This window comes from Talpa occidentalis, unplaced genomic scaffold, assembly GCF_014898055.3.
Source record: "Talpa occidentalis isolate TD23 unplaced genomic scaffold, MPIMG_talOcc4v2.1 talOcc4.10, whole genome shotgun sequence".
Classification (NCBI taxonomy): Eukaryota; Metazoa; Chordata; class Mammalia; order Eulipotyphla; family Talpidae; genus Talpa; species Talpa occidentalis.
This window is the reverse complement of record NW_023600993.1, coordinates 37,661,809-37,681,846: the sequence shown is the minus strand read 5'-3', so window position 1 is coordinate 37,681,846 and position 20,038 is coordinate 37,661,809. Positions and strand designations below refer to the sequence as shown.

At 40.6% G+C, this 20,038-nt stretch overlaps 1 protein-coding gene across 25 annotated transcripts in view; it reads right to left on the bottom strand.

Annotated features, from left to right (window-relative positions):
• The window catches only part of CACNA1D (calcium voltage-gated channel subunit alpha1 D), a 477,528-nt gene that overhangs the window by 105,552 nt on the left and 351,938 nt on the right, over positions 1 to 20,038 (bottom strand). The window lies entirely within an intron of this gene.

Below are 20,038 nucleotides of genomic sequence, written 5' to 3'. Positions count from 1 at the left end.
GAAAGCAGATGAGGTTACAGGCAGCGCCGCTTCTACACACAGACCCCTGGTTCTGACACACTTTCACCTGCCATCCTTCTACCTTCCCTTCACCCCACAGCCAGCACGTCTTATGGCCCATTTATTTTAAATAAGTTACTATTACCAATACCCTATAGCAAAGCTATTTATATAAACCATCTGAGCTGGTTTTAGACCATTTTGAGTGGCCTAATACTGAGCAGGTACATAACATTTACTTATTTGGACAGAAGTGAGATTTGCAAGGCATAGATATGCTGTCAGCAATGAGACGGGTGGAGGGAAAGGTATAGAGAGGTGGGGTCGTTGTGTTGAACCGAGAAGTACCCCATCACCATCACATAAGCCAAAGAGAAACTACCTGAAACCAGTCAGCCTGCCCTGCCAGGAGCCCCTCTGCAGTCTCCAGGGCTGGGCACGTGCCCCCCCGACACTGCAGAGCATGGCCTGCACCCTGACATTGCCCAGATGACAGGGCCTGACATCCCAAGCTCTGGGAGCCTGCTCTTCCGACACCACCGGAGAGCCCGCCCTTGGCCGGAAGCAAGCCATGGCACACACGTGGCCACGCAGGTCAAACGTGACTACCACAAATGCAAAAGGACACACAGTTTGCTCTGGAATTTGTTATTTTTTCAAATGCCCCATAAAATAAATGGGCCACTGGAAATCATCTTGATTTAAGAGATAGGGGGCTGAGGAGGTGGGGACTTATATGCTATTTGTCTTAACCAAACCCACACAAATAAAATTTACAGTAACTACATGCTCTGCAATTTATGTTGTGGGAGGGGGAGGCATGTAGGAAAAAGGAGGCAAGAGAGGAGGGAGGGAGAGAAGGGTAGAGAGAAAGAGAACAAACAAACCAGAATAAAAACCACTGGTGATCAAGGCCAACAGAATCACAAGGACTCAGATTTCTACTAAAACAGAGGACTCGGAAATTTACAACGAAACAGACAAAACCCCACCAAAGCAGCATTTATAAAAAAGCAAAGAGTAGGGGGAATTTGAAAAAGTAACCACTGATTTTTATCAGTGGAGGCCAGGATTCCTTAGACCTAAATTATTTCCCCTACACAGACAAAAAGGAAAAAAAAAAACAGAATGAAAAAGTAATTTGGTTCAAAAATAATTTTACATATAAATCTAATTTCTTGGAGAGTACGTAAGTTCGGTTTCTGTTTAAGTAAACTAGGTGCTTTGTTAAAAAGTTAACAGTGTGTAATGTTTCACACACAAAAAAATCTTAATTAGTGGCAATAGTTCAAAGTTCATCGAGGTCACTGGCTTTGCTCCAATTTTCCCCTCAACCACAAAAATACAGGAACAGCCAAAGCACGTTTCTCTGCATGAGACAACCAGGCCAGAATGGGGCTGTGCGCCTTGGGACTACAGCACCCCATCAGTAAGATCTGCTCCTTTGCAGACAAAGTCCATGGAGGGTAAAAAAGGCAAACCTGTGGCAGTCAGGCACCGGCCCCCAAGAATGCGGGCCCATTGCCTGGCAGAGGATGAAGACAAAATGGAAAAACCTTGCTTACACAGTAAACATGATGAGAGAAATGTTTATTAATCACATTTCTAATCATGAAACCACATTATGACTGCTCTTTGGGAACTCATTACTGAAATAAATCCCACGGTGAATCCTTTTGTAACGGGGTTCAGTGCCTCCTAACTTTTCTGTACAGGAAGGTCTGGGTGTACTAAGAGATTCTCTCAAAGCCATCATCCCCTTTCATATCCTTGGCTGCTTTTACTGATGTGGAAGTCTGTGCAGATGCTTTAAATAGAAAACAGTTTCCACCTTTTGGGAAGATGAACCATTCTCAAAGTAGGTGTTTCCTAGCTTTTAAGGGGTAGGCTGAGCTGTCCAGAGCAAACCTCAGGTACTGGGGACACGGGGCACGCATGCTCCACAAGAGGAATGGGAGTTGGGACAGAGTGGACAAAAGCCTCATCTGTGTGGTCCTCTTTGATCTCTTTCTGACCACCTCTGACTCCTTAACTCTCTACTCCAGCCATCCTAATGTTCATTTTCACAAAGGCATGGAGATCCCTTTCCGCTCCAAACCAGTGTGTGTGCTGTTCTCTAAATTAGTCTCCACTGCTCCTCCAGCTATCACCCTACTCAGTGGGGGTCGGCACACAAGGACCATTCTCTAATGTCTTTATAGAGTCTCCTGTGTAAGAGTCTCACTTATGTAGAATTTATTTCATTGCTCTGCAGTTGCTATTTAGCACTTTCCTTTACATACTAGGCTGTGAGGTCTGTGAAGGACTGTGTCCATCTTATCTCTGCATCAGTCTCCTATCATCACCCTGGCCATTACCAGTTGTTCAATAAGAACAGATTAAATTAATTGAATAAAGGGCTTTATAGGTTCAGGTTTTACATTAATGATGATGTCAAAAAAAGAGGTATGTAGGATCTGCATTGGACATATTTGGCCACAAATACCCAGGTAACTTTCTAACACCTAAAAGGTATACCAACTGTTGTCAAAAACAAAACAAAGACAGCAAGAGCCCTGTGCAAGCCTAAAAAGTCATCGATAGAAACAGAGAGTTTCAGACTTCTTAAAAGTGAAATACACCTTTCTCCACCATATCTCCTTGTCTAAAGACAGAAGAGAGGCTCTCTCTTTGAAGAGTGAGTTTCCATGGCTACCAAGGACATTCCAATGCTTCTAGCAGAAAAATTTCCCCCAATGATAAAAAGTCAAACAGGTTGCATACTAAAAGTTACAGACTTCTGGTTTCAATCTGTTTCTTAAAAAACACCTTTGAAGAGGTATTCTTCAAAAACATGGGCTCTGCTGTCTGCCATCACTTTCTTTGAATGAAATATTTCACTCAGTCAAGTAAGCCAAATCAGCGTCACCCTATCTTTTCATGGCAGGTTTCAAATACTGCTACTTATGAAATCACCTGAGAAACATACCTCGCTAGACTTGTCAGATTCCAGTTTTTAAAGTAAAGGAAAATGTGCACCTCAAGTCTGACTTGCAAGGGGAAGAACCATCAAAAATAAGCATGTCTGAGGTACCAGCAACCCCAAGAGTTAAGCACTGCCCTGGTCCGCCATAAGAAGGGCGTGGTTGAACTGCCCAAAATGGACTCATGACTGGATCTGCCTGAGCCAAAGCCTGCTGGTGGACTCCTCTGACGATAAGCAGCTCTCCCCAAGGAAGAAGCTGAGCCTGGGCCCATCTTTTGGGATGTCCTCAAAGCAATGCCTGCAGGAACTTGAACCCAAATCCCACTTGCTGGTCACATCAAAGGCAAACCACCTGGTGAGAGGGACTGAGGGGAAATGCAGTCTCTCCCTCCCAGGAGTCCTTCTTAAAGGCCAGATGGGTGGAAGCACCCACTCTGAACTATCAAACTTTGTTGAGGACAGGGAATAAGTATCACATTATGAAGGAGACTACAGGATTCTGAGAGATTCACCCCCCAGTAACAGAACCCAAAAGAGCCACTTGAGCTAGCACAGGAGTTTTACATATGCAGCTTTAAGAGGAAAAAGAAACCACTTTCTCTGAAGCCTCCATATTCCACTGTTCTACTCTGTGCTGGGTTATTCATTTGAGGAAGAGAAAGAAACTGACAAACAGGACAAATAGAACAGTTCATGATGCGTCAGCACAGACTGAGTGGGTAGACAGGATCCCATGGCGGTTGTCCCTCACTAGACAGAGAACAAGCTTCCAACTGAAGAGAAAAGCAGCTTGCGCTCTAGTGACAAATAGATGTCCATTTAATTTCTAGCTTACAAGGAATTCCTTATCTACTGAGTGACTTTGAGAAAAATGATTAACCTCTCTGAGCACTGCTTTCCTCATCTGTAAAACTGAAGCAAAAAACCCTTTACTACAGTAATAAAGAGTAAATGCAGTACACTATATAAAGCACCTAGCCCAGTGCCTGGTCTTACATGCTTGATTTACAACTGGAGGCAACAAAGCAAATGAGAAACACTGTCTCACACAATCTATACCCAGAATTGACAATCATTAAGTCCCAGATCTCTCCTTACTGAGAAGCACAGGCCCACAACTGTCTCCTGCATTAACGCTTCCATTCCCATCTCCACCACTGCACCCCAGCCCTGACTCCATCACCTTGCACCACCCACAGCCACGGCCCCCAGGGCAGGGCTCTCCTTTCTCCATTCCACCCTTCCAGGCACCATCTTCAGTTTCCCCACTGAGTTCTACTCATTGTTCAAACAATGTTTGAACGCCATCACCTCATTATTCAAACACCTCAACAAATCACATGAATTAAATAAAAATTCAGCCTCCCTCCCTGGTCATTCCCCACTATGCATGCATTCCTCTGCCCCAACAGTACCAGCCACACCGAGGCCTGGCAGCTTCACTGACTCCTGACACATACGTGGACCACACCTGCTTTCCTCTTCCCTCGCCAGGACGTAGAACTTGCGTTTTCCCCACATCCTTACAGATACCCTTTCTTCAATATGCACTGGGAACCCAGCTTCCTCAGAAGAATCTCCACTGGCTAGCCACCCCTCCACTGCACTCCTAGGTACCTTGCTAGGTACAGAATTGATACTTAACTACACTTGTCTGATGACAAAGAGGGAGAGGGCGCAGCTGTGGACATGTACACGGAGCCCTGGAGTTCCTGCTGCATCTGTGAGCCTCTTGGTAATTACCACCATATGATTTGGGCCTCTGGGCTTGCAGTATGTATCAGCCACTGGAACAGAATCCTTCAGATGCAGTGAAAGACTCCCTGCCTCAGAAGTTGAAAAGCCTCAGATTCTTAGGGGCTCCAAAAATGTCAGCGGATAGCTTAAACCAAGATTTATTTTACAGCAAAATTTCAGGGGAATGATGTAGTTCTGAGTGGATTAATATTTTATCCCTGAATCCAAACCAAATTCTTATGACAATCAGACTTAGAGAAATTAGGTTAGCACTCAAGTGCCACTTCATGCCCTCGAAAGACAGAGGCCCTAGGGAGAAGAGCTGGCAAGTGGATGTTCAGAATGCAAAATAAGGTTTTGCCAACCCACAGCAACAACCTCCTAGAAGGAGACAACAACTTGGTCCATACAAAGCCACACCTCACATTTGGAAAGATCTTTCCAGTTTACAAAGGCCATCTCTACCTGTTTTTCTTATTCTTAGGATGGCCCTGTAAGAAAAATCACATAACAAACAGAGTCATCCAACCTCAGTGAGAAAACCTTGACTTGAGTGAGTGAAGTGCACAGATGACCATCACAGGTCTGGGAAGTGTGGAACCAAGATCAGAGCCAGGACTTCCAGCCTCTGAACTTAAACTCTTTCCACTACAGCACGTGGAGACCAATAACCACAGCATCCAGTAGTTTGGATGACCTAAGGGTCTACCGCAGGCCAGGGTAGCAGTGAGAGACCCCAGCCACAGCACTAATACCCCTCGGCCAGACTACACATACACTCTGGAATAACCAGCACCCCACGTGTTTTCTGTAGGGGTTGAAGGAAGCTCCTGGCACATCATGAGGCAGATTCTGGACCACAGGGACTAGACATCATCATCCCAGACCAAGTGGGCCAGGGTCTCTGTGGGCTGAAGACCCTCCCCCATGAGAAGACTTCATTCACCACTCAACTCTCTAACCACATCTTCTCACACCAGCTGACTTGTTTAACACTCCCACTATAAATATTTTTCACCTTTCTGAAATATCTATTCCAAAGACCCATTTTCTCCCAATCTGCTGGGCCTCTCCTTTCTTCCTAATCTACCTTAGATACCATGACCATTAGTGAGTCCTTTGGTGATGCTTTCGCTGATACACTGAACTCTTCCATTCTTGTACTACCAACAGATAGCAAAACTTTTGCCCAGGAGGAACTCAAGCACTCTCTTTAGACGTACAACTCTGCCACCTGCGTCCTGTGTCAGACAATGTAGAAACTGGACAGGACTTCTCCCAGCTTCCCACTACCAAGCCAAATGTTTACCTGCTCCATCTGCTCTTTTGTTTCATGACAAAGAGAAGCATCTTCTCTTAATACTACCTGTCTTCTGGCATCTTAATGACACATGATCACATACCCTTCCATTTATTGAGGTCCTCTTTAAATAGTTTTGTATAGAAGAGGCCTTATACAGCTTTCATTAGATTACTAGTATCTTGATTGTTCAAGCTATTTTCTGGTACAGTTATAATGACTATGTCCTTTTTGGCTAATTCTAACATCTGTGTGAATTCTGGGTTGGTTTCAACTGGTTAACTCTTTTCATTATGGGTCACATTTTTCTGCTTCCTTCCATGCTTTGATGAAAGGCCAGACATTGTAAGTTTTATCTTGTATGGTGCTAAATATTTCTGAATTTCTGTAAATATTCTATAAATATTCTTTTTTTTTTTTTTTTTTTTTTTTATAAATTTTATTGTTATATTCCCCATACAATTGCAGCCCCCCATTCTGACCCCAATCCCTCCCCTCCCGCCCCCGCCCCCCTAAAAGTGTCTCTGGTTCATAGTTTTTTGTTGATTTTGATTTTCACTTTCTTATAGTTTTTCATTTTCCTGGTCCATTATTTAAGTTTTCTAGATTCCTGCTATGAGTGAGACCATCCGGTATTTTTCTTTTTCTTTTTGGCTTATTTCGCTGAGCATGATCCCTTCCAGCGCCATCCATGTTGCAGCAAATTGCATGTGTTTATCTTTTTTGAATGCTGAGTAATATTCCATGGTATATATGTACCACATCTTCTTGATCCAGTCATCTATTTTTGGGCATTTGGGTTGTTTCCAAAGCTTAGCTATTGTAAACAGTGCTGCTATAAACATAGGGGTGCAGGTGTTCTTTGGAATTGATGTTTCTGTGTCCTTTGGGTAAATACCTAGGAGTGGAATTGCTGGGTCATATGGAAGCTCTATGTTTAGTAGGTCCAGAAATCTCCACACAGCTTTCCACAGTGGTTGGACCAGTTTGCACTCCCACCAACAGTGCAGAAGAGTTCCTTTTTCTCCACACCCTCGCCAACATTTGTTGTTGCTAGTTTTTTTAATATGTGCCATTCTCACTGGTGTAAGATGGTATCTCATGGTAGTTTTGATTTGCATTTCCCTGATGACAAGTGATGTTGAACATTTTTTCATATGCCTGTTGGCCATTTGCATTTCCTCTTCAGAGAAGTTTCTTTTAAGCTCTTCTGCCCATTTTTTGACTGGATTATTTTCTTTGTTGTTGTTGAGTCTCATCAGCTCTTTGCAGATTTTTGTGATCAGTCCTTTATCATTAGTGTTGGGTGCAAAAATGTTCTCCCAGTTGGTGGGGTTTCTCTTTGTTTTTGTTATTGTCTCTTTTGCTGTGCAAAAGCTCTTTAATTTGATATAGTCCCAGCTGTTTATCTTTGCCTTCACTATCACTGCTTTGGGTGATGTGTCTGTAAAGATGTCTTTGATGTGCAAATCACGTAGTGTTTCGCCTATATTTCCTTCTATATATTTTATGGTTTCAGGTCTTATGTCTAGTTCTTTAATCCATTTTGAGTTGATTTTTGTGTATGGTGTGAGGTGGTGGTCAAGCTTCATTCTTTTGCATGTAGCGACCCAGTTTTCCCAGCACCATTTATTGAACAAACTTTCTTTGCTCCAATGCATAGTCTTTGCTCCTTTGTCAAAGATTAGTTGACCATAAATCTGTGGGTTTATTTCTGGATTTTCTATTCGATTCCATTGGTCTGTATGTCTGTTCTTGTTCCAATACCATGCAGTTTTGATGATTATGGCTTTGTAGTATAGTTTGAAGTCTGGGAGTCTGATGCCTCCATTCCCTTCTTTTTTTTCAGGAGAGCTTTGGCTATTCGGGGTTTTTTGTGATTCCATATGAATTTCATCAATAATTTTTCTATTTCTTTGAAGAATGACATTGAAATTTTGATTGGAATAGCATTGAATCTGTATATTGCTTTTGGAAGGATGGCCATTTTAATAATGTTTATTCTTCCAATCCATGAGCAGGGGATGTCTCTCCATTTCTTTGTGTCTTCTTCTATTTCTTTTAACAGTGTTTTATAGTTTTCTTTGTATAGGTCCTTTACCTCTTTTGTTAGATTTATTCCCAAATATTTGATTTTTTTGTTTCAATAACAAAAGGGATGGTCTTTTCGATTTCTTCTTCTTCAGATTTATTGTTTGTGTATAGGAAGGCTACTGACTTTTGCGTGTTGATTTTGTATCCTGCCACTTTACTGAACTGATTGATGAGTTGAATTAGCTTTTCTGTGGAGTTTTTGGGGTTCTCTATGTATAATATCATATCGTCTGCAAATAGTGATAGTTTGACTTCTTCTTTTCCTATTTGGATTCCTTGGATGTCTTTCTCTTGTCTTATTGCCCTGGCTAGGACTTCCAGTATTATATTGAAAAGCAATGGTGAGAGTGGACATCCTTGTCTTGTTCCAGATCTTAATGGAATTGCTTTCAGCTTTTCACCATTGAGAATGATACTGGCTGTTGGCTTGTCATAGATGGCCTTTATGATGTTGAGGTATGTTCCTTGTATCCCAAGAACTTCAAGGGCTTTTATCATGAATGGGTGTTGCACTTTGTCGAAAGCTTTCTCAGCATCTATTGATATTATCATATGGTTTTTATATTTCTTTTTGTTGATGTGTTGGATAACGTTGATTGATTTTCGGATGTTAAACCATCCTTGTGCCCCTGGAATGAATCCAACTTGGTCGTGGTGAATTATCTTATGGATACATTGTTGGATTCTGATAGCTAAAATTTTATTGAGGATTTTTGCATCAGTGTTCATTAGGGAGATTGGCCTGTAGTTTTCCTTTTTTGTGTTGTCCTTGTTCGGTTTTGGTATTAGTGTAATGTTGGCTTCATAGAACGTGTTTGGTATTGTCCCTTCCTTCTCAATTTTTTGGAAGAGTTTGTGAAGGATAGGCACTAATTCGTCTCTGAATGTTTGGTAGAATTCATTTGTAAATCCATCAGGTCCTGGGCTTTTGTTTTTGGGGAGGTTTTTGATTACCATTTCAATTTCGCTAATTGTAATTGGTCTGTTTAGGTGTTCTATTTCTTCTTTATCTAGCTTTGGGTCATTGTAGAGTTGTAGGAATTTGTCCATCTCCTCTAGATTGTTAAACTTGTTTCCATATAACTGTTCATAGTAGTTACTGATTATTCTTTTGATTTCTGCTGTGTCCGTTGTGATTTCTCCTCTTTCATTGATGATCCTGTTTATTTGTGCTTTCTCCCTTTTTCCTTTGTGAGCCTGGCTAGGGGTTTGTCTATTTTATTGATTTTTTCAAAGAACCAGCTCTTGGTTTCATTGATCTTTTGGATTGTTTTTTTAGTTTCAATTTCATTTATTTCTGCTTTGGTTTTTATTATTTCTTTTCTTCTACTGGTTTTGGGGTTTTCTTGTTGTTCTTTTTCTAGATCTTTGAGCTTCGAGATTAGGTTGTTTCTTTGCATTCTTTCTTGTTTCTTGATGTGAGCTTCTATTGCTATATATTTTCCTCTTATTACTGCTTTTGCTGCATCCCATACATTTAGGATATTGGTGTCCTCCTTGTCGTTCAATTCAAAAATTTTTTAATTTCTTCTTTGATCTCCTCATTAGTCCAATGGTCTTCCAGTAGTGTGGTTTTTAATCTCCATGAGGTAGGAAAGTTCCTTGCCTTCTTTTTATGGTTTATTTCTAGTTTGATGCCTTCATGGTCAGAAAAGATGGTTGATATGATTTCAATCTTGGTGTATCTGTTGATGTTTGTCTTGTGCCCCAGTATGTGATCGATCCTGGAGAATGATCCGTGTGCGCTTGAGAAAAATGTGTACTCCGTTTTTTTGGGGTTTAGTGTTCTATAGATGTCTGTTAAGCCCAATTGCTCTAGGTCTTTATTTAGAGCTTTGGTTTCTTTACTTATTTTTGTCTTGTTGATCTATCCATTGTTGATAGTGGTGTGTTGAAGTCTCCCACTACGTATGTGTTTTCTCTGATGTCTGTTTTCAGAGAGGACAACAGTTGTCTGATATATTTTGGTGCTCCTTCGTTTGGTGAGTATATGTTAATGAGTGTTATTTCTTCTTGAAGTATTGTCCCCTTGATCATAATGTAGTGACCATTGGGGTCTCTTTTTATCTTTTTGAGTTTGAAATCTGTTTTATCTGATATAAGTATAGCTGTTCCTGCTTTCTTTTTTGGTCCATTTGCTTGTAGGATTGTTTTCCATCCTTTAACTTTGAGCCTATTTTTATCTTTTGTAGCTAAATGTGTTTCCTGGAGACAGCAAAAGGTTGGGTTTTGTTTCTTAATCCAGGCTGCAACTCTGTGTCTTTTTATTGAAGAGTTTAGTCCATTTACATTTAGAGTTAATATTGATATGTTAACATCTGTATTTGCCATTGTGTTTGTCTTTCCTTTGATTTTATTTATTTATTCTTTTAATAACTTTTTTTTTTTTTTGGCCTTCTTTCATTGTTATTCGTCGCTCTGAGGTTCTGGCTTTAGAACTCCTTGTAGTATTTTTTGGAGTGGGGGTTTAGTTGCAATGAAATTCCGGAGTTTCTGTTTGTCTGGGAAGGTCCATATTCTTTCTTCAAAGAGGAAGGAGAGCTTTGCGGGATAGAGTATTCTTGGTTGGCATCTGTTTTCTTGGAGTCTGTTGACTATGTCCCTCCACTCTCTCCTTGCCCGTAGTGTTTCTTCGGAGAAGTCTGATGTCAGCCTGATTGGTTTTCCTTTGAATGTTATCTGTTTCTTCCCTCTTGCCAGCTTCATTATTTTTTCCTTGTCCTGGATTCTTGGGAGCTTTACTATTATGTGTCTTGCTGTATTTTTCCTTTCGTCGTGGAAGTTTGGTGTTCTTCTTGCTTCTTGTATATCAATTTTCAGCTCCTTCTTCACATTTGGGAAGTTCTCTTCAATTATCTCTTTGAATATTTTCTCTGTTCCTACATCTCTCTCCTCTCCTTCTGGTATTCCTATAACTCTTATATTTCCTTTCCTCATGGAGTCAGATAGTTCCCGAAGTCTTTCTTCGTTCTTTTTCCTTCGTACTTCTCTTTCCTTTTCTGTTTTGGTTCTTTTTATTTCTGTGTCTTCAAGATTACTTATTCGTTCTTCCATTTCATCTATTCTGCTTTCATTGCTTTTCCCAGAATTCTTTAGTTCTTCCATTAATTCTTTGATCTCCTGCATTTCTTTTACTTCCCTCTTTAGGGACTCAATTTCTTTCTTCTGACCATTGTTTTCCCTCTCTAGGGACTCAATTGCATTCTTCTGATCGTTGATTATTTTTCCCTTATCATTGTTTTCCTTTATGACTTCTGTCAGTTTTTTAATCACGGCAATTTTAAATTCTCTTTCTGGAAGGCTCAGAAATTCTTCCAAGTTATTGTCGTTGCAATCTGGGGGCTGGCTTTCTTTTTGTGGTGTGCTTTTTCTCTGGAGAGTTGCTAGGTTGCGTGTGGTTCTTCTCCTCCCTACTGTCTGTTTTCTAATTTGCCGTATGCGTTGGGACACTGTGTTGTTGGGACTTGCCGGCATCTTGGGTGGGCTTCTCTGTTCCCCTCTGGTTCTTCCAGGAGTCATCTGTCAGTTTCAAGCAGCCTTTACTGGAGAAAGGTCCCTGTTCTAAAATGCCGATATGGGGACACACTCCCCTGTGCGCCTGGTCTGCCCCGGCGGTGGGTTCCTGCTCCCCTCTGGGCTTGGACTGCAGGCCAGAGGGGGTCTGGCGTGGGCGAACTTCCCCCGCTCACCTCTGGCTCCTGAGGAAGCCTTCTGCAGGTAGTCTTTACTGAAGAAATGTCCCTGTTCTAAAATGGTGATGTGGGACACACTCCCTGCGCTTCTGGTCTCAGGCACACTATTCTGCGCGCCTGGTCTGCCCCGGCTGTGGGTGCTCGCTCTCCCTGTGGGCTCAGACTACTTGTTCAGAAGGGGCCCGGTGTGGGCTAACTCCCCAGCTGGCCACTAGCTCCTTCAGTAGCCTGTGCTGGGGTCAAGTCGCTAGGTGGCACCAGAGATCTCTCCTAGAGCCCTTGGGGAGCTGATTTTCCACCCCGTGGGACAGGGAGCAGAGCGGGGATGGTAGGGTACACCTCAACGGCTTTGGGGTGCTGTGTCTGCCTTGTGCCCCACCGTCGTGGGGAACCCACGCCCCTAATTTCGTGCCCCGGGTCTCAGTTCCAAAGCCCTCAGTTCCAGGACGCGGGCTGTAGCCCAGATCAGTGGCGCGGGAATGGCGCCTTTTGAATCCCGCTTCCCTGCCTGGGCGCCTTGTTCCTGCTCACTCAGGGAGGGCCTCCGCCCGGGTCTCAGTTCCAAAGCCCTCAGTTCCAGGACGCGGGCTGTAGCCCAGATCAGTGGCGTGGGAATGGCGCCTTTTGAATCCCGCTCCCCTGCCTGGGCGCCTTGTTCCTGCTCACTCAGGGAGGGCCTCCGCCCGGGTCTCAGTTCCAAAGCCCTCAGTTCCAGGACGCGGGCTGTAGCCCAGATCAGTGGCGCGGGAATGGCACCTTTTGAATCCCGCTCCCCTGCCTGGGCGCCTTGTTCCTGCTCACTCAGGGAGGGCCTCCGCCCGGGTCTCAGTTCCAAAGCCCTCAGTTCCAGGACGCGGGCTATAGCCCAGATCAGTGGCGCGGGAATGGCGCCTTTTGAATCCCGCTCCCCTGCCTGGGCACCTTGTTCCTGCTCACTCAGGGAGGGCCTCCGCCGTCTCCCCGCAAGCCTAGGTCGCAGGCGCAGGGCCCTGGGCAGCTGCAATCCGAGCGCCGCTTTCGCGCAGGCTTACCGGGGGGCTGGGGCTGTGTGCTGGTGCTGGTCTCCTCCTGGGGGGCGGGGCTCTCTTTAATGGCGCCTGGAGCTCACCTCCGCGGCGGATCCTGCAGGGTTCGCCTCAGCTCCCGTTCACGGGGTGTGGTGGCTGAAATAGTTCCTTTCCACTCACAGTCCCACTTGCTGCATCCGTTTTTCTTGTTGGGCGTTTTGGTGTTGTTTTCCCTCGTCTCTGCCGGTCGGAGAGTGCCGCCTCTGTGGGCGGGGGAGGGGAGCAGGGTTCTGCGCTTCCCTCCCTTCTCGTCCTCTTTTATGGCAACTTTCTTCTTCGGGCAGTTTGCTGGAGTCGTCCGTTTATCTTCCCTGTCTCAGTTCTCACTGGGACCTGCCGCTTTTCCTCCCTATTAACTTTTTTTAATGGGAGATCTTACTCGCAGCGTCTCCTCGCCGCCATGTTGCTCCGCCCATCCATATTCTATAAATATTCTACCTTGTTCCAGGATGTAGTTCAGTCTTTGGAAAAGACTCTTTGATCCTCTCAGGTCTTGCTATAATGATGTATGAGGTCACAATCTGGAGTACTGTCCAGTCTAGGGCTAATTATTCCTTGCTACTGAAGCAAATCTTCTCTGAGTACCCTACCCAATGTCATGTGAACTATGACTTTTTCCAATCTGAATGTTGGAAGCAGTAAATATTCCTAACACTGAGTGTTGAGCACTGTCCTTTACAATCCCTTCAATGTTCTCTCCCTAACCTTCAATAATCTTTACACATACACACACACACACATACACACACAAATGCATGCAAGCGTGCATGCTAAGAAATACTTTACAGACTAGTTGAGGACCTTCTGTTGATCTCCAGAATTCCCTCTCTATACAATTCTAGCAATGTTCATGTACAAGTCATTTTGTGGACATCAATTTTCATTTCTTTTGGATAATTAGAGAGAAATATAACTGCTGAACTATATAAATATATATTTCATTTTATGAGAAATTAAACTTTTCAAAAGTGCTTATACCATTTTATGGTAATAAAATGCTTATACCATAAAATGGTATAAGCAATATATGAGTACATCAGTTGCTTTATACTATTTTCAGCACTTTGCACTTTATTTTAGCTATTCTATTACATATATGGTGGTATTGCACTGCATTATTAGCTTGCACTTCCAAGATGACTAATAATTTTGGACACCTTTGCATGTACACTGGCTATGTGTATTATATTCCTTTGTGAAGATGTGGTCAGTCTTTTGCAAATTTAGATGGCAGTATTAGCAAGCTGTCAAATTTATCTAAGAATTTTTCAAATTTATGCATTCAATGCTCTAGCTATCATAAACTTCAAGAGTTCTTAAAAGAAACTCACATGATTTAAGAAATGCATATACAATTACAAAGAACCTGTAATAGGTAAAACAGTCTTGACAAAGAATGGAGATAACACACTCGCAGATTTCAAACTAACAATGGACTACTACAACCTTGTCATAATTAAAACAACATGGTATTGGAATGCAGAGACACACAGACTAATGAAATAAAAATTGAGGGCTCAGAAATAAACCCACACTTATATGAATAATTAATATTCACCAAAGGAACCAAGAGTATATAATGTAGAAAGGAAAGTCTCTTCAACAAATGGTACTTGGAAAATTGGACTGCCACATGCAAAAGAATGAATTTAGATCACTACCTCACACCATACACAAAAATTAACTCAAAATGGATATAAGAGTTGAAACCATATAATACAAAGAAGAAAACAGGCAAAACACTCCAAGACATTGACTTCAGAAATGTCTTTGGGGCCTCCACTTGAATAAGTTAAACAAAGGCGAAAATAAATGAGACTACATCAAATTAAAAAGCTCTGCACACCAAGAGAAACTACCATAAAAATAAAAAGACATCTTACCAAGTGGGAGAAAATATTGTACATCATACATTAAACAAGGAGTAATACCCAAGATCTACAACAAACTCAATGGAAAGAAAATAAACTAATATTTTTTTTTAAAAGGACAGAAGAGGTAAAGAGAAAGTTCTCCAAAGAATATATATAGATGGCCAACAGGCACATGAAAAAATGCTCATCATCATTTATCAAGAAAACGCAAATCAAAACCACAATGAGATACCATTTCACACCTGTGAAAGTCCAAAAACAAGTGTAGGCAAGTGTAGAGAAAAAGAAACTCTCATACACCATTCATAGGAATGTAGAAAAGTTCAGACCCTGTGGAAAATAGTATGAAAGCATCTCAAAATATTAAAAATAGGAATATTATCCAGTAATTCCAATCCCAGGTATATATCCAAAGAATGCAAATAACAGTATTTGAAAGGATACATGTAGTCCTATGTTCATTGTAGCACTATTTACAATAACCAAGTTATGCAAACAACACAAGATGCATGGATTAAGATGTAGTATCTATACACAATGGAATACTACTCAACCATTTTTTCATAAAAAGATGAAATCTTGCCATTTGTGACAACATGGATAGAACTGGAGAGGATTATGGTCAGCAAAATAAGTCAGGAAAAACACAAATGATTTCATTTATATGGGATATAAAAAAAAAACAAAACAAAGGAATAGGCAAAAATAAACCAAACCCTGGGGCCTCCTGGGTGGCGCAGCAAGTTGAGCACAGCGCTGTGAAGCTGTCTGCAGCACCGGTTTGATTCCCTGCCAGCCAGGGAGAATCCTACATGGCAAGACAGACCCCTCTGGTCTCACCAGCTGCTCCCCTCAGGAGTGCTTTTAGTCCCTCTGCCTGTTCTGCTCCCTGCTCTGTCTCTGGTGAAATCTCTCACCCTACTGCGACTCTGGCCTGTACCCCAGCTCTTGTCTAAATAAAAATAAACCTTTAAAAAAAATGAAAAAACAAACCCTAGAAATCTGAATGTAGAACTGAGGCTACCAAAGGGGGAGGCTGAAGGTGGGAAGCAAAGGGAGGTGAGGGCCCAGTGGACTTTGGTGGAGGATTATGTGTGCTCTGGTTGTGGGTGGTATGCTAATAAACATCTGAAAAGGTGTGATCAAATACAGTTGTTGTCAATAAAAGTAACCTCAATTTAAAAGATGTGTAATTTAAAGAAAACAATAGTGAGTCTTCCAAACCACCTTTATTTAGATCATTTTATTATTAAGTCTTCTATAATTTTCATTATAAAAATCTTCCATGTCTTATCTTTATTCCAAAGTATTTTAATTTTTTAATTTCATTTTCTACATGTTTTCAGCCTGTATAGAGGAATAAAATTGATTTTTGTATACCAATCTTATTTTGATATGCCAACCTTTCTATATTCTTTTATTAGTTCTAATGAATTTTTTGTAGATTCATTAGGATTTTCTGTGTGGACAATATTATTATCTGTGAATAGAAAGTCTTGCTTGCTTTATAATCTTTCTTCATTTGGCTCTTTTTCTTATTTTCATGCACTGACTAGTTAATGCTGAATGCTTAATGCTGAATAAATGGGGCAAGAGAGGATTGATCGCCTTGCTCCTAAATCCTAAGAAAAGAAAGCATTCAGTCTTTCTCCATTAAGTGTGATACAGGTTACAGTTTTGCAAATGGCCTTTTTCTGGTTAAGTTCCCATATATTCCCAGTTTGCTGAGAAGTTTTGTCATGAATAGTCACAGAGCATTATTGGTAGCATTTTCTACATTTTTTTCAGATGATTTTTTTCCATTTTTTAATATGGTAAATTACAAAGATTTTTCCAATGGTGAACCAATCTTGTATTTCTAGTACAAAACTCATTTGGCCATGGGGTATTCTTCTTTTAATAATGCTAGATTCAACTTGCTAAAATGTAATTGCTAAATTTTGCATCTGTATTAATGAAGGATATTTTCTCATTATGTCTGTTATATTTTAGTATGAGGGTTATTCTGGCCTCATAAAATGATTTCTGGAATATTACCTCCTCTTCTATTATCTGAAAGAAGAATTTCTAGGAATGCTACTATTTCTTTCTAAATTGCTTGACAGAACTTACTTTTGATACCACATAGGCCACTGATTTTGACAGAAGGCTTATAATTTTGGTTCATTTAAAAAGCAAATATACAGCTCTTTGGGTTTTTCTTGAATCAGTTTCAAGGAATTTGTCATTTTCTTGTTACTGAATTTGTCATAAAATTGTTTACCCTATTCTCTTGTTATTGTTTTAATGTCTAATATCTGTGGTAATGTTCCTTTCATTTCTAAATGGTAATTTATAATTTGCTTTTTTGTCTTTGATTAGTCATGCTTGAGATATATCAATTTTATTAAACTTTAAAAAGAGCCCACTTTGATCTTTGTTAACCTCACCTATTATTTTCCATTTTATTGACTTCTGTTCTTCATTATTTCTTATCCTACTTCCCTCGGATTTAATTTGCTTTTCTTTTTCTAGATCCTTAGATGGGAATATAGATCACTGAATTTAAACCTTTCTTCTTTACTAATATAGGCTTTAAAGTGATAAATTTTTCTGCTAAGTACCACTTTAGATAACATAAGTTCTGAGATTTGTATTTTCTTTTTAATTGAAGTAACATTGGTTTATAACAGTATATAGTTTCTGGTGTATGGTCTTATAAATCACCATTTGTATATACTACATTATGTTCACCACCAGAATTCTAGTTCCCATCCATCACCATACAGTTGATCCTATTTACCTGACTGACTTAACCCCTAACCCCTTCCCTTATGATAACACAGTTTTATTCTTATAACCTAAAAGTTTTTGTTTGTTCATTTATTTATCTACCACATGAGTGAAATCATACAGTGTTTTTCATTCCTGGTTCAATTTATTTCACTAAGCATAATACCCTCTACTTCCATCCTGGCTACTGTGTAGCAGGATTTTACCATTTTTGTAGCTGTAGAGTATTACATTGTGTATATATACCACATCTTCTATCTCTGAAATATATCTATCTCAGGAAATACTCCTTGAAGTACGTATGTGGTATTAATATAGTTCCCCATTCTTTCCTTTTTTATTCTGTTTGCACTTATAGTATGTTACATTTTTGTTCAGGCTGACAACCTGTCTTTTAATTAAAATGCACTGTCCATTTTCACTTGATGAAATTATTGATATATCTGGGTTTGTATCTATCATTTTGCTACTGGCTTTTTGCTCATCCCATACGTTCTTTGTACTTTTTCTGTCGTATTTTGGATAACTGAGTACTACTACTATTTAGGATTAAATTTTCTCTCTCCTTTTAGCTATTAAGATACCACTTTTTAAAAATTCATTGCTCAAGAATACCATATACAGCCCTAATTTATTAATTCTACTATGAATTTGCTTATCCAATTTCACATTTAATGTAAGAAGCTTACAATAGCCAGGTTCAAACTACAGATTGGGATAACTATGGTTAGAAGCCAGGTAAAGGAAAAGGAGGGGAAGGAAGGGAAACTTGCAAAGTTTCCTGTCATCATTCCTTTAACAAAATTTTTCTTCCCTAATCTTTCTTGCCTCTACTTCCAGGACTTCAATTTCACATATATCAGATTATACATTAATGTCCAGGGATCATTATTTTCACTGATTTTATTTCCTTTCAGTGTTCAATCTATAGTGTTTAATTATTTTGTTTTTATTTCTCTACTGATCTACCATCTATTTCTTTATTGTGTCTATTTTTCCTTCCATTTCTTAAAACTAGAAACTGGTTTATAGTGGCAATTTCAAAGTCTTTGATTGCTAACTTCTTCCATCTCTCAATTTGTTTCAATAATTGTTGATTGTAGATCAGGTTTTCATGCCTTTTTTCCATGTCCTGTAATTTTTCATGATATGAGGAAACATTTAGGGAACACCTGGATTTGGTGTTTTAAAGGTTGTTGACTTTTGCTTTGGCAGGTGTTCATTTTGGCCTGCTTCTCTTGGAGTTTGTTTATATTGGTTAGGGCAGGTATAGAATAGCTATTTCTCCAGGGATAAAGTAACCCTGTCCCTAAGACTTGGCTTTTTGAGGTCTCATCTGAATGTCTTGTTTATTGATTAATCCACTCCAGCTGGTCAAAACCCCTGGTCTAGCAGTTTCAGTCATTTTGGCTTTCTCACCACAGCAGCTTAGCGTATAGTCAAAGATTAAGGAGAATCCCTATTTAGACTTCTGGAGCCCCTTCTCTGCATACCTCTCTCCAGCTCTCTGCACTAAAGATTCCTACTGTCTCAATGGCTCTACCTGTGTGCCACAATTCCAAAAGTGTCACTGGGCAGAAAGCCAGGACAATCGTGGTTATTACTCATGTGTTTCCTCTTTTTCAGGAATCCCCATCCTGGGCTACCTATTTCCATCTTCTGAAAACAATTGCTTAAAATGTTTTGGTCAGTTTTATAGTCATTTATAGTGAGAGGTCCAGTACAGTGCCATTACTACAGTTTGCCATGTCCAGTCCAGACCATTCATACTGCTGTCACCTGAGTAATTTTTATATAGGAACTTCCCCCCAATTTTTAAACATTCATACAAAGTTGAATTATCCAGTGCACACCCATAAGCCTACCAGCTCATTTCCACAATTAACATTTCCTCCATTTTCTCTATTCCCTGTATATCCATCCTTCTATCTACCCTCAAACTCATTTCAAGATGAATACATCAGAACACAGAATAATCTTTATAAAACACAAATTTATATCATATCACTTCCTGCTTAAAATTCATCAGAGGGCCCCTCCACCCTTAAGCTAGTGGCCAAAACTGAGTCAAGGGCTGAAAAGATCTTCATGATCTGACTCTGCTGAGCTGTCTCTCTTCTTTCCCCACCATTTTCCCAGTTCTCCAGGTGTCTACCACTGTGGCTTTGTTCAGTTCCTCCAGCGCCCTCTATTCATTCATATTACAGGGCCTTTGTGTGGGTTTTTCCTATTCTTTCCTCCCTCTTCTCCCATCTTCCTTATTCCAGGATGCTTCCCCTCAACTCCTAGAAATCAGCTATGCCTGTTAAACATTCACAGCACTAAGTCACTTGATTTTCAAGAATTTATAAAAGTTTGTAAACCAAAAAAAAAAAAAATAAGTTTGTGACTAAATTTTTATTTTCCCTGTTAGATGTAAGATTCATAAAGGCAAAAACTCAGGCCTCCCTCGTGGTGCAGGAGTTAAAGTCTCATCACTATCAAACTATCCCCAGCCACTGCAGCATGAGTTCGATCCTGAAGAACAAATTCAGAAA